At 42.6% G+C, this 14890-nt stretch overlaps 1 protein-coding gene across 2 annotated transcripts in view; it reads left to right on the top strand.

The window, feature by feature from the left end:
- Positions 1 to 2785: 2785 nt before the first annotated feature.
- Positions 2786 to 14890, top strand: part of LOC120031893 (non-muscle caldesmon-like) — a 52223-nt gene continuing 40118 nt past the window's right edge. For both annotated transcript variants that reach the window (XM_038977716.1, XM_038977715.1), the window contains exon 1: positions 2786 to 2989. The gene's annotated coding sequence lies outside the window, so the exon portion shown is untranslated. The remainder of the gene's footprint in view (positions 2990 to 14890) is intronic.

Below are 14890 nucleotides of genomic sequence, written 5' to 3'. Positions count from 1 at the left end.
TGATAACTTGTTTCTATGTGTGAGAACTTCTTGTCTACGCACGAGAACTTCTTATCTTTTTCTTGTCGTAAAATCCCTGCCAGTCATTTTACTTAAGGCCCTTGATTTACATGGCATGATATTGATCCCATAGCCCTGGTCCGCACAGACCAAATGTGTATGTTGGATATTGGATAAATGTGTATATTGGAGGCGGAGCTCGTTAGAATAATTCCCAGCATGATTTGCAATTGTTTGTTTTTACGTTTACATTTTGGTCAGTCAGCAGACGCTCTTATCCAGACCGCCTTAGTGCATCTAACTAAGGTAGATAAACAACAGCATATCACAGTCATAGCAAGAAAAAAAGTCTGGTCCCGTGTGGCTCAGTTGGTAGAGCATGGCGCTTGCAATGCCAGGGTTGTGGGTTCATTCCCCATGGGGGGACCAGGATGAATATGTATGAACTTTCCAATTTGTAAGTCGCTCTGGATAAGAGCGTCTGCTAAATGACTTAAATGTAAAAAATAACATTCTCTAACCGTTACTGACAATGTTATTGTAATTGAAGTGGTGTGTTGATTTAGTTATTAAGGTATAATGTGAACAGCATCACTGCTAGTTTAATGCTTTTGAAAAGTGAACTTAAGTATGGTGTATTTGGAAAGTATTCAGACTAATTGACTTTTCCACATTTTGTTGTGTCACATCCATATTCTGAAATCCTGAACAATCTACATACAATATTCCATAATGACAAAGCAAAAACAGGATTTTAGAGATTTGCACATTTATTAAAAACAAAACAGAAATACCTTATTCACATAAGTACTCAGACCCTTTGTTATGAGACTCAAAATTCAGCTCAGGTGTATCCTGTTTCTATTGATCATCCTTGAGCTGTTTCTACAACTTGATTGGAGTCCACCTGTGGTAAATTCAATTGATTGGACATGATTTGGAAAGGCACACACCTGTCTATATAAGGTCCCACAGTTGACAGTTCACCTCAGAGCAAAAACCAAATCATGACGTTGAAGGATTGTCCGTAGAGCTCCGAGGCAGGATTGTGTCGAGGTACAGATCTGAGGAAGGGTACCAAAACTTTTCTGCAGCAGTGAAGGTCCCCAAGAACACAGTGGCCTTTATCATTCTTAAATGGAAGAATGTTGGAACCACCAATATTCTTCCTAGAGCTGGCCGCCCTGCCAAACTAAGCAATCGGGGTAGAAGGGCCTCCACTAATCAGGCCTTTATGGTAGTGTCCAGATGGAAGCTACTCCTCAGGAAAAGGCACATGACAGCCCGCTTGGAGTTTCCAAAAGGCACCTAAAGGACTCTCAGACCATGAGAAACAAGATACTCTGGTCTGAAGAAACCAAGATTGAACTCTTTGGCTTTAATGCCAAGCATCACGTCTGGAGGAAACCTGGCACCATCCCTACGGTGAAGCATGGTGGTGGCAGTATAATGCTGTGGATATGTTTTTGAGCGGCAGGGACTGGGAGACTTGTCAGGATCGAGGGAAAGAGGAATGGAGCAAAGTACAGAGAGATCCTTGATTAAAACTGTCACCAGAGCGCTCAGGACCTAGACTGGGGTGAAGATTCACCTTCCAACAGGACAACGACCCTAAGCACACAGCCAAGACAACACGAGAGTGGATTCAGGACAAGTCTCCGAATGTCCTTGAGTGGCCCAGCCAGAGCCTGGACTTGAACCCGCTCGAACATCTCTGGAGAGACCTGAAAATAGCTGTGCAGCAACACTCCCCATCCAACCTGACAGAGCTTGAGAGGCTCTGCAGAGGAGAATGGGAGAAACTCCCCAAATACAGGAGTGCCAAGCTTGTAGTGTCATACCCAAGAAGACTCGAGGCTGTAATCACTGCCAAAGGTGCTTCAACAAAGTATTGAGTAAAGAGTCTGAATACTTATGTAAATGTGATATTTCAGTTTTATTTTATTTTATAAATTGCACTGTACACATGACCGATGGGAACAATAATGAATTTTATATTGCAATCTTCAGTTGGCTCCTCTTTCTTATATTAAGAGGCTTGAACAAGTATTATTGTGCTTACCATGAGAACATTTGTAAATTTAAGTATTTTCAATGTCCAGAAAATACGCGTTTTCACCTTTCATTTAGCACCTAAAATTCACCTGATTTCAACATACGGAAAATACAAATTTTCTCCTTTAATTCAGCACCTAAAATGCACCTGACATCAACATCTGGAAAATACGCTTTTCAACTAAATTTTGCTTAAAATTTGTTGGAAAAAAAGGTCACAATGGACCAGAATGATGATAAACTCAACCAAATGTTTTTTTTTTTTTTAAGTAGGCTATTACATAACTGATTGAGTAAGAATGTTGTCTAAATAACGTTTAAAGGTGCCCTGCAATACAAAAAGTCTCACTTTATTACTTGGTTAATCCCGGCATGTACCAAAGAAATTGGGGATATTTTGAGTCCTTTCTAAATAGCTTTTACACCAGTCTCTTAATAAGTGTTTGTTTGAGCAGAAGTACCCTTTTTTCGCCAAGATTAACATTTCATATGATCTTTCCTGACAGAGGGTTTTCTTTCAGAGGCCCCTTGAAGGATAACCAAAAAAGGGCATTCAGCAAATCAGTTTTGTCTGCTTAGATTTTTGGGGGTTGTAGAACTTTCAATGTCGGCATTTATTTCCTCACTTTTTTACGAAGTGATGGACTGAGTTTTTGATTTTTGACATCGTGTTTTTTTTTTTTAAATACATAGGCTATGTAGCACTTGAACCAGACTAAGGACAATGCATAGGGCTCTTCAGCTGTAAACATATGAGATATGTGTGCGATTATGTTTTGAAGGGAGGGGCTTACGCTTTGTAGTAGCCTATTATTGAATACCGTGGAGCAGACGGATCCAAAGGCAGATTCTGTTTCTCTACATTGACTGGCCTGCTTCGTGGTTGTTTGCTAACCCGGTGAAAGAACAATCGTTTACTTGCTGAACTCAATAGGTACGTTTTGCGCTTCCGAAGTTGTTTGTGTTGTTTATCCAACTTGGTGAAATTTGCGTAGTGCGCATGAACGTAGTGCTTATGATTACAACCAACTTGTGCAATGATCTTTTTGTGCTGTGCGATGCTGCAATTTATTAGATATGTAATTTTAAAATGATAGATTTCTACAGCAAACTGCACACGGAGCACACACCCAGCAGCTTCCTAATAATGTGACTATCCTGCGGTTAGCACTTTTTCAATAACTACACTTAAACTATGAAGATTTAGAGTCGATGTAGATGATTTGCGCATTGTTCTCAAATGTGGTTGTTGTTATCGAGTATAATATTTTGTATTATATGGCAAATCACTTTAGAAAACCTATTACCGGTCTGAATGTGAATTCTGGAATGTCCCCGCTGCCCCATGCCATAGATTCTTATCAGACAAATATGAGGAGGCAGTCTCCAAACTCATGGAGAGGGATGTGAGCCAGATCTCTCTCCATTATAATAGACAATACATAGGCTGCATATCAATTGACAATTTCAGGAAATGTGTCGTTGATTTAATTATGCTTTTGATTGGTATTTGCCAGTGGGCTAACTCTAGGATCAATTATACCTACAGCTGAAGTCGGGAAGTTTACATACACCTTAGCCAAATACATTTAAACTCAGTTTTTTGCAATTCTTGACATTTAATCCTAGTAAAGATTCTGTCTTAGGTCAGTTAGGATCACCACTTTATTTTAAGAATGTGAAATATCAGAATAATAGTAGAGTGATTTATTTCAGCTTTTATTTCTTTCATCACATTCTCAGTGGGTCAGAAGTTTACATACTCAATTAGTATTTGGTAACATTGCCTTAAACCATTTAAACTTGGGTCAAACGTTTCTGGTAGCCTTCCACAAGCTTCCCACAATAAGATGGGTGAATTTTGGCCCATTCCTCCTGACAGAACTGGTGTAACTGAGTGAGGTTTGTAGGCCTCCTTGCTCACACACACTTTTCAGTTCTGCCCACAAATATTCTATAGGATTGAGGTCAGGGCTTTGTGATGGCCACTACAATACCTTGACTTTGTTGTCCTTAAGCCATTTTGCCACAACTTTGAAAGTATGCTTAGGGTAATTTTCCATTTGGAAGACCCATTTTCGACCAAGCTTTAACTGATGTCTTGATGTTGCTTCAATACATCCACATCATTTTCCTTTCTCGTGATGCCATCTATTTTGTGAAGTGCACCAGACCCTCCTGCAGCAAAGCACCCCCACAACATGATGCTGCCACCCCCGTTCTTCACGGTTGGGATGGTGTTCTTCAGTTTGCAAGCCTCCCCCCTTTTCCTCCAAACATAACGATGGTCATTATGGCCAAATAGTTCTATCAGACCAGAGGACATTTCTCCAAAAAGTGCGATCTTTGTCCCCATGTGCAGTTGCAAACCGTAGTCTGGCTTTTTAATGGCGGTTTTGGAGCAGTGGCTTCTTCCTTGCTGAGCGGCCTTTCAGGTTATGTCGATATAGGACTTGTTTTACTGTGGATATACATACTTTAGTACCTGTTTCCTCCAGCATCTTTACACGGTACTTTGCTGTTGTTCTGGGATTGATTTGCACATTTCGCACCAAATTACATTCTCCTCTAGGAGATACCTAGGAGATACCTAAGTGGTATGACGGCTGCATGGTCCCATGGTGTTTATACTTGCGTACTATTGTTTGTACAGATGAACGTGGTACCTTCAGGCATTTGGAAATTGCTCCCAAGGATGAACCAGACTTGCGGAGGTCTACAATTTTTTTCTGAGGTCTTGGCTGATTTCTTTTGATTTTCCCATGATGTCAAGCAATGAGGCACTGAGTTTGAAGGTAGGCCTTGAAATACATCCACAGGTACACCTCCAATTGACTCAAATTATGTCAATTAGCCTATCAGAAGCTTCTAAAGCCATGACATCATTTTCTGGAATTTTCCAAGCTGCTTAAAGGCACAGTCAACTTAGTATATGTAAACTTCTGACCCACTGGAATTGGGATACAGTGAATTATAAGTGAAATAATCTGTCTGTAAACAATTGATGGAAAATTACTTGCGTCATGCACAAAGTAGATGTCCTAACCGACTTGCCAAAACTATAGTTTGTTAACAAGACATTTTGTGGAGTGGTTGAAAAACCCATTTTAATGACTCCAACCTAAGTGTATGTAAACTTCCGACTTCAACTGTATATAAATAATTACATTACAAATGCATTAGTTTAAACTGGATAATACCTTAAGTTATGAAGAACAAACAGAACAACATCCTCCTTTACACAAAATGAATAATTTCCCCCTTAAAAGCACTTTCCTTTGATTTGCTGTCATCCCTAAATATTTGGGATGAATATAATTGGACATTCTCCAACAGTAAACTGTGGCCTTGTGCTGTGGCGTGGGATTTTACTGGCTCTTGTAGACGAATACTAGCTGTCTTCAATTGCCTGCGCCAAGGGATCTCATGAAAGCAAAGGATCCATCAGGTCAGATCCTCTCCACTGGGGGTCCAAATTACAGCCTTGGCCCTCATCAGGGATAGGCTTAACCATCTGTACTGGGTTGGCTAGAATCTTTATCCCTATGTAGGTCTAGCTGATGCTACACAGCACCAGCTGAGCCCAGTTAAACCATGATTAATCTGAGTAATCAACTTGATATCGAAATTTATCAAAGCAACAGTGAAACGCTGATGTTATAACTGGCTTTAGGAGGCCACTCACTGATTCAACACTGTCCAAACAGTGTGTGGTATTCCAAGAACTTTGCCTCTCTCTCTCTCATCTCACCGCATTGTGGTACAGTAAAGCATTGCAGTGCGATGTGCAATAACTCCAAATGAATCCACCCAAATAGTTTGGGCCAACCAGCCAACCACCTTTTTTTTCTTTCAACGTAGTTTATCTCAGCCTTCCGTTTGATCTCGGGTTGATTACAAAGCAGTTAGTATGAAGTGAGTGAACGGTAGAACATGGGGTTCGGGGGCTATGGACCTGCAGAATGCTCCGAGCTAGACAGCACAGTAATTGTCCATGAAGCTGTATCTGATAACACTGCGGTGTTTGGAAAATATGAGGGGAATGCCTTATAAGGAACCGATTGAACCTGCTGACAGATGATTGATATAGCCTTTGGAATGCATAACAGCCAGGCTTATTTTTTAGTCTCTTTCTGCCTCTTTTTTGCCTCTTTCGGCTACTTTTCTTTAGCGTATAAAGAGCCTAGGTAATGTGCTGTATGGAGAGAGAGAGCGAGAGAGGGGGGGGGATCTGGAGGTAATTCTGCACAGTGATAACAAGGGTTTGGCATGGGCTAGGGCCCGGGCAGGATGTAGGGAACACTGCCCTGGGTTTCCGGAGTCTGGTTTGCCCTGTGCAGTACAGGCTGTAGTTCCTCTGCTCTCTCTGCCCTTCATTTACAGAATGTTTCAGGATCAGTTCTTCCATAACCTTAATCATGACTCAAAACGACGTAAAGATGGCTTCAGACCAGTGAAGGGAGGAGAATACGCCCTCAAGGACTAGAGAAGGGAGTTTAGGCCTAGTTGGCCGGAGGTTGGAACATTGGGATGAGACTTGGACAAAGACTTGAGGCTTGACCCTGGAGCATGCGATAGATTGTGGCCAAGGGCAGGGCTTTGATGCAGCCTTTGGATTCACAAACAATATAGTAGATCCCCTTAACTGTACTAGATAACTTTTCATTGTTCTCTGACTGACCTGAGCTACTTGTGTTCAAGGTCCCTGCAGGTGTGAAAACACACATTCTACTCTGGAATCAGTACCATCAGTCTTCAGGGTTGAGAAGCTGATACAGATATTAAGGACAATGTTAATCCAGGCCCTCTCTTTAAAGGAGTGCCTGGAGACACTGTGGTTATGAGAAAAGGCTATTTGTTAGACACAGTTAGTATTTGAGAGAAGGCTAGTTGAAGCATAACGTCTTTTTAAAGGTGGCGTCCTCTTAGGATTCATGAGAAATATCTCGTTTTATTTTTCTGTGTGTCACTTTGAGTCTCTCTGGCTGCGCTTACAAAGGCAGCCCAATTTTGACCAATCAGATCTTTTCATGCCAGATATTTTTTCAGAGCTGATCTGATTGGTCAAAAGACCAATTAGTGAAAAAAGATCAGAATTGGGCTGCCTGTGTAAATGCAGACCTAGAGTTCTGCAGTGCCTCTGTGATGCGAGGCAGAGCTTTAATCCACTGCAGTATTCAGTTCCAGAAGTTCTTAATATCTCTGCTGCAGCCTGCAAGCCTACAGTTACTATTACCACCACTGAGAGAGGCTGCCAACTAAACTTAAGTACGAAAAAAGAGAACTTGGATCGGAAATTGTGTAACACAAACTGTTCGTTTTTGTTATTACCATAGTTTACCGATAATATATTCAATTTATGTTTGTCAAATGTTCTGCAATGAGTTCTAAATTATTACATGTTGACATCTAAATCCAAACATACACAGTGTTCTCGGAGTTCGCCAGAGCCTATTTTCTGGTTTGTCTTATAATGGACAACTTGTCTGTCAAGCATGTTTTGCCTAGTTCAGTTTATTGCCACTTGGGTTGATTTTATGCAGATTTGCCGCCTCAAGATATATTTGTGGGATCGAGGAGCCATCTTTATATGCAATCAATTACACAACAAAGATGTCTCTTCTTCATCTTCGATCAAAAGAGGTAACATCATCAATGTCTCCAAGGGAGAAGTCTAATTGGAGCCCAAACCTCAAATTTGTGTCCTCTCGACAACTGTTCTCGTGGAGCTTTCAGTTAATTTGAAGTGGAGGATGATTGACATGGAACTAAACCTCAAGTGATTCTGCCCTGGACTCTGGCCACAGCATACTCACTGTTATTTATTTTCTGCTCTGAATATGATAGCATGTAATTTGAATGCACTGTACCCAGAACCACACAGTAAGTTGTATAATATGGTAAAGTTGGAGCACATTTGGAAAATTTGAGAGAGAAAAAACAGGAATCTGCTTAACTCTTAACTGGTGACGATCACAAAATGGGGGCAAATGGGGCATTCCTAATTTGTGAAGTAAGAGCGGCCAGCTGAAACTGAAACTAGTTTTTGTTTATTTAGGACCCAGCAAATATGCAATAACTGGCTTACAGATGTTTTGTTAGTAATATATAATCTTTCCTCTTATGGCATGAAATCATCTCTGTAATTCAACTTTATATTCTGTTTGTAGTTCTTCGTTACCTAGCCAGGTTGCAATGGAAAGGTTCTGCATTGCTTTAGAACCCGTGCCAAACCAGGCTCGTATGTCTCCTCAGTCCTTGATATGGAGAGACTCTGGAAGTAGTAGAACTCTTCTGGGGAACGAAGAGTTTGGATGACGAAGAAGAACGCTGACTTTTTGCTGTGGCTCAGATTAGAAGGCCTGTTAGATCAAACCTCTCCCACATTTCTCAGACTTTGAAGTGCTATCGTTCAAGGACAGATCCCCTAATTGGTAGCATGGCAGACTGTGTTGATAATTGGCACATTTACCCATCGAATGCCAGTTGGCAGGCAGCGAGGCCTCCAGAAGTCCACCAGCTGTATAAGGATATTTTCCCATCCAACTCACTCACAACACAACCAACTCTATTTTTAGTGGATGGGAGATGGTACAGGAACCCTTGGCTTACTCAACCCAAGTCTTATAAGGTAAAAGTAAATGTTTTTGCCCCAAGGTATAGATTTCAAGGGTGGGGGTGATCGTGGGCGCGTGAGTTCAGTTCACTATCCCGAGACTCATACACTACTACTTATGTCATCCTCCAAAGATGTTTTATGTTCAGTTCCCAAAACGACAGTGGGGCTGAAAGTGTGTAACATTGTTGAGCAGGACTTTTGCCCCTGGGCTTCTTTCCTCATCTGATAAAACAAGCACAGGAAATGTCTCTGCGAGCTGATTTGCTCTGTGTTTTCCTTTGGCGTCTACCCATAGGGACCACAGACATGCCTAGTGCTTCAACCAGTCCCCCGGCACTAAGTCTCTTCACCCCCCCCCCCCCCCCCTTTTACAGACAGCTAACATTCCTCCTTCTCTCCCTCTCCTCCCTCCTCTCTCTCTCCGCCTCTCCTCAGCCCGCAAAACTAAACAAACATAGCTGATCAAGGCCTTAAAATCACCTTTTTAAAAGTCCCATATTTTAGGTTACTGGGGGAATTAAAGGTCCTATAGGTAATATAGGGAGGTAAATCCCAACAGTGTGTGTGAAAGATGCTATTGAGTGGAGGACCAGTGAGGTTATGTTTTTTGGAGATGGAGAGAGAGTCTATGAGTAGGGACACGGGTATGAGGGAATAGACGTGTGTGTGTGTGTGTGTGTGTGTGTGTGTGTGTGTGTGTGTGTGTGTGTGTGTGTGTGTGTGTGTGTGTGTGTGTGTGTGTGTGCACGTAAAAAAAATAAAACACCCACAAATCTAGTTGCTTCAACTAATTATTATGAAATAACTGGTTCCACATATTTTTGGGGGGTTTACTCAACTTTTCGGTCAAAGTGTTACCTGAACTTAACATTTTTAACAAATTATGTCTTTGCTCAATTTGTCTCATATGCTCATTCAGCTGGAAATTATTATTTTTGGCATCTTAACTTCCAATGTTTTCAACTTACATATTTGACACACATGATTACATTGTGCATGTTCATTTACGCGGTAATTGTTATTCAACATGTCCTCACCTGGGATTTGAACTCACAATCTCTTGGTTCATGGCATTACACGCTTCCTGCTACTCCACCATGTTCGTATCAATTAATCTGACTATTCTCTATTGATTTGATTGACTTAAATCAAAAAGCAATTTTAGCTTTTTCTGTCTAGTTGTTGGTGGGGCATATGACTTTGTTTTTAATGTTATTCCTTAATCACTATGATAAAGTGTACTTTTTAACAGATCTGAGGTTTACTTTTAAGTCCAATGTGTAGGAATACAGGTGAAATCAGTTATTGACACAGACATGGTGACGTAGCTGGAAGATTAGACCGCTGTGAACTGAGTAGTTGCGAGTTCAAATCCCAGGCGAGGACATGTTGAATGCTAATTACTGTATAAATGTAATCATGTATGAAAATGTTGTATGTCAAAATCACTGTGTGTGTGTAACTAGTTCCACAGCCAAAAATAATATATGCTAGTTGAATGAACATATGAGGTTAATGTAGCAAACGCATCATTTTAAGTTTACTGAACTTTTGCCTATGTTTTCTCGTGTTGGAACCAGTTACTTTATAATATTTTGTGTGTGTGGTACTGTATGGATGGTGGAGGTGGTGAGAGCGATGGGGAGTGTGGGGATTTCATGATGAATGCTGGCTCTCATGGGACAGAGCAGCTGGAGGAATCGGGCTCTTAGGTAACAAGGGGATTTACCATTCATATACAGCCATTGGATTTACCTCATGCTCAGACACGCAGAGTGGTATCTTTTTAATTCGAGAAACTGGAGGATTTGCGTCATTGAGTTCTCCGATTGACATCAATGGATGATTTGTGTGTCTGTGAGACCTCGAGTTATGCAGGCTTAGGGTTCTGGAGACAGGATTCTGCACTTCATTGCTGACTCTCCGTACTGTGGGAGCACACGAGAGATGAGGATATTACTCATCTGTGTGTCACACAAGTCTAGGCTCTGACTGGTATGACACAGGATGCTGATGTGCTGCGCTAGTTGCAACACTACTCTACTTTGATTAACACTTTAGTGGGAGTCAGTATGTAGTTACCCCCTTTTTTAAAAAAAAAACGTTTTTAAATGATGTAACAAACTTTGTCGGGTTCATTATGTTGATTGTGCTGCTTCAGTTCAAAAGATGTGACTTTTGGAACTACGGTATCAGTACATTTAGACTGAGTTGGATCATTCTGACCTGTCTGGATCAGGGCTACAGCTTCGGACAACGTTCCCTTGCACAGCACAGCAGCAATCCGAAGCGAGGACAGCTGCCATTTCTCCTGTTGGAGCCAAGTGTTGTGTTTTTAAAGGTGCAGACCTTTTTTAAGTTGTCTCCAGTAATGTTACCCACCTGAATTAGCCAGCCCAGTCTGGAGGTCTGCGTTCTGGCTGGTATTAGGAGCAGTAGTAATGGTCTAAGAGTTTATTGAGTGTACTCTCTCTCCCTCGTAATCAGAAGCATATTCAGGCATTGACATACAAGCCTCTCAGGGTTGCTCAGGAATGTATTACAAGCAACGAGAGGAGCCGAGCAGCGAGCAGATCTCCCCTTCCATTTCTTTTCCTCTTCACATGTCATTGCTCCATACAGAGGAAGGCAATGGAATCTGATTAAAGCTGAATATCAAAGCATCTAAAATGGCTGACATGGAGGATCCATCCCCAATATAGCAGTTATTTTGTGTGTGTGTGTGCGCGCCCGCTCATTACTGTGTGTTGTGTTTCTCTCTCTTTCTCCTGGCATTCTAATAATGCCAAAGACTTCTCCCCCACTTCAGAGAAAGGGGAATGTAAGTATCCCCCCCATCCATATACAGTACTGTGCGAGACCCGAGCTCAGCTTGAATTTGTTAGGTTGGAATCATTTCAATACCATCGGGTAATTCATAAATTAATTTCACTGTTGGGTAACATGGAGCTGGCAGGTGGACTGCCTCCGTCCTAAATGGTACCCTATTCCCTTAATAGTGCACTACTTTTGACCAGAGCCCTTAGGGCTCTGATCAAAAGTAGTGCACCATATAGGAAATAGGGTGCCAGTTGGGACGTAGCCACTGCCTTTTGACAGGGGTTTTAATCGGAGCCCCTCTGCAGGGAGAGAGGCTGAGTGTCTTACCTCATAAGAGACCTGCTCAAGGTGATTGGGAGAAACCATCAGTCATGTTATTGTTAAACAGCCCAGGTCTAGGGCAATGGGTCTGGTGCTAATGGCTGTTGAGGTGCTAGCCAAAACTCTGCTAAGAAGGGACAGATTCGGATTCATGCTGGGTTTCAACTCTCCTGCGTACACTTGTAGGAAGCTAGCTGATTTATTGCTTGGTACAAGTATTTTCTTCGTGAAGTAGTTTGACAAGTATTACTATTTGAAAATAACCCCTTCTACCTAACAGGCAGCCATCTTGAGTTAAAGATAAATTGATGAGTAGGCCTAATTATTTAATGGAACAAGACCCGATCTGTAGCATCAACAGTCTGACAGACCGAGAAAACTAACAAATTGAAATGCAAAAAGAGGTGGCAGCCAGCCAATTCCACACATGCCAATATGAGGACACTATGTCAACAAAACAACAACTCTAAACAAGAAACTCGCTAACAAGTGTGATGCTAGGCTACCCAAAGACAATGGAGAAAATCTGCTTGGCCTCTTGCTGCTTATTTACGCAATGCACGGTTAGACTAAACAAAGTTTATTAATGGAGCGTGAGCGCTTCTTAATTACAGGCCCGTTAGCGCTTATGGCTCTCCTCTCATCAGATGAATGCAGACACGTCTTCATGAGGGGGAGCGTTCTGCTAGCTAGCTAAGACAAGGCTAACTCTGAGTGAGTTGGGTTGAATAGATTGAACACGTGCGATTGGGTGGGGTGGAGGTTTGGGGAGAGGAGTGGATGGGATGGGAGAGGGAAGGCGTGTGGGCGTATGACGTTGGGTGAGATGGGAGTAGATTCAAGGGTTGGTTAGGTGGGTGGGTGTGAGGTAGTTGAGTAGGGTAGAGGGTTTGGATGAATAGGGGTGAGGGGGATGATGAGGGTAGAAGGGGTGTGGTTGATGGGGTTGGAGATTTTGAGATGGGTTGGGTACTAGGGGTGAGGGTAGAAGAAAGGGTAGGGGGTGACAAGCTGGCTGGCCTCATTAAGCCCTGCTTTAATGAACCCAGCAGCTGAGGGAAAAAGTAGAACAATGAAGGCTTGTTAGGGAGAGGCCTGTGTCTATGTCTGCCCCAGGTTGGCATGTTCCCTGAGGAGAGGATGTCTGAATGCTCTTGTCCCTAAAGCTCTGTGCCACCCGTTTACTATGACAGACATCTGGGGGACCACCTTGGATAATGAGCAGCCATTAGCTCAGGTTAAAGTTAATGACCAGTAATGGTACACCAGCCCTGCCTGGCCCGGAGTTTGAGCCGGTCTGAAATGAAATACCAGTCACTCAGGCTCAATACATAAACAGAGGGAACAGGCTGGAAGTGAATAGTGTGTGCGTGCGTGTGTGCTTGTGTGTGCTTGTTCAGAGGTGGCACAGGTGGATGGGTATCATGTGAAAAGGAGATGGTTTTCCTTCTGAGCAGATTACTAGCAGAAAAGAAACCTGGGGGGGTTTTGGATTTGTTCCCATTGTACTTAAGTTTACAGAGTAATCTCATTTCCAGTTTTGCCATTAGCTAAAACTGAATGAACCCCTATAAAGGGAACCTGAGCACTCTCCTAAACCGACGACTTAATTATTTACAATTCCACGGTTGTCCGAGATGTGTTATTCTAATAGATTTAGGAATTAGACGGTTTAAATAGCGTACATTAACCTATAAAGCTGAATTTTATCCTCCGTTTGGCAGTAAAAGTCGCCTCATGTTGAAGAGAGGAGTAGTGTTCTTACCTAGAGTTGTGTCAGTGATGTAGCATTAGTAGTCACGTAAAAATACTTTATAGTATAACTGAGGCAATGCGCCATTATACAAAAATACTTAAAAGACACTCACGAGAAAACTAACCACGAGGCTTCCAAGACAGGACAAGACAGAGTGAGTGAGACAAGAGGGAGAGAAAAAAGAGTGGTGGGAGAGAGAGCGAGAGGAGACGGTGAGCGAGAGAACGGGCAGATGGGAAAAGAAAGATGGAAGGGAGAGCGACTGGGATAGTAAGCGAAAGAGAGAGAGAGAGAGAGGAAGAGAAAGAGACAGAGTGAGTGCTTTGTTATGTCTCCTAGAGCTCTAGTGTTTCCTGGAATGCCTGGCAGCAGAGTCCGAAGTCAGAGCCACAGGGAGGAGGAGAGAAGAAGAGAAGGAATGGCCTTCTGTCCTGACAGACAAGCACTGCTGAGTTGACATAATTTAACAAACCGTCAACGGTCAAGATGTTTCACTGACAAAAATGGCTATGCTACTGCGTGTGGATGTTGCGTCTGGATGGGGCCCATTGACATACGGGACTAGGAGAAGCGAGATATACCTATGCTTTATGGAGATCAATGGCTTCTGGCCCCCACTATCAGCCTGGGGGGAGGGGGCACACAGAGTTGCAACCCGTCCCGGACGGACCTCTGTCCCCCAACGACACTAATAATAACAGCCAGCAGAAATATGCACAGAAACGAGATCTCCTATAGCGTAGCCTAGCCTCCTGGATAGGAGAACACTGAGGCACGAGAAGGGTTGTCTCCTCTCTCCACTCAGACAGGAATGTATGGTCTTGAGGAGCTCAACCTCACAACTATCGATTCCTATTATGTCACACGGTCTTTACACTGAGCTAGCTGCAGGCTCAGAGTCTGAAGGTGAGCTATGTTTACACTAGAGGCAAACACGCATACAGACATTCATATTTATTACACACGGACAGACCTAGACATTGCGTCGTAAGCAAGGCATCTCTAGAACACCGAGAGGGTTGGAATAGGAGACTCCTGGTTTCTGTCTAAGACGGTGGTGTTGTTGATATGGCTCTTCAAAATCAAAGGGATGGTTTAGAATGACCCAGTTCACTCACGGATATCCCACAGAGGGATTTGGTGGTGGGAAGTAGACTCGACCAGGGTACAGCTTAGTTACATCCATCGCATCACAGTTAAGACCATGGTTTTAGCAGTGCAATGAGAACCTCAACAGAGAGGAGTTTATGGAAGAGCGGAGCTTGACTGATAAATTAGCCCTCGTCTCTGGTCACGGTTTCCACTCCCGTTCATCAATC

Source organism: Salvelinus namaycush, chromosome 38 (genome assembly GCF_016432855.1).
Source record: "Salvelinus namaycush isolate Seneca chromosome 38, SaNama_1.0, whole genome shotgun sequence".
NCBI classification, from domain to species: domain Eukaryota; kingdom Metazoa; phylum Chordata; class Actinopteri; order Salmoniformes; family Salmonidae; genus Salvelinus; species Salvelinus namaycush.
Note: the sequence above shows the minus strand (reverse complement) of the source record. Positions and strands in the feature narration are given on the sequence as shown.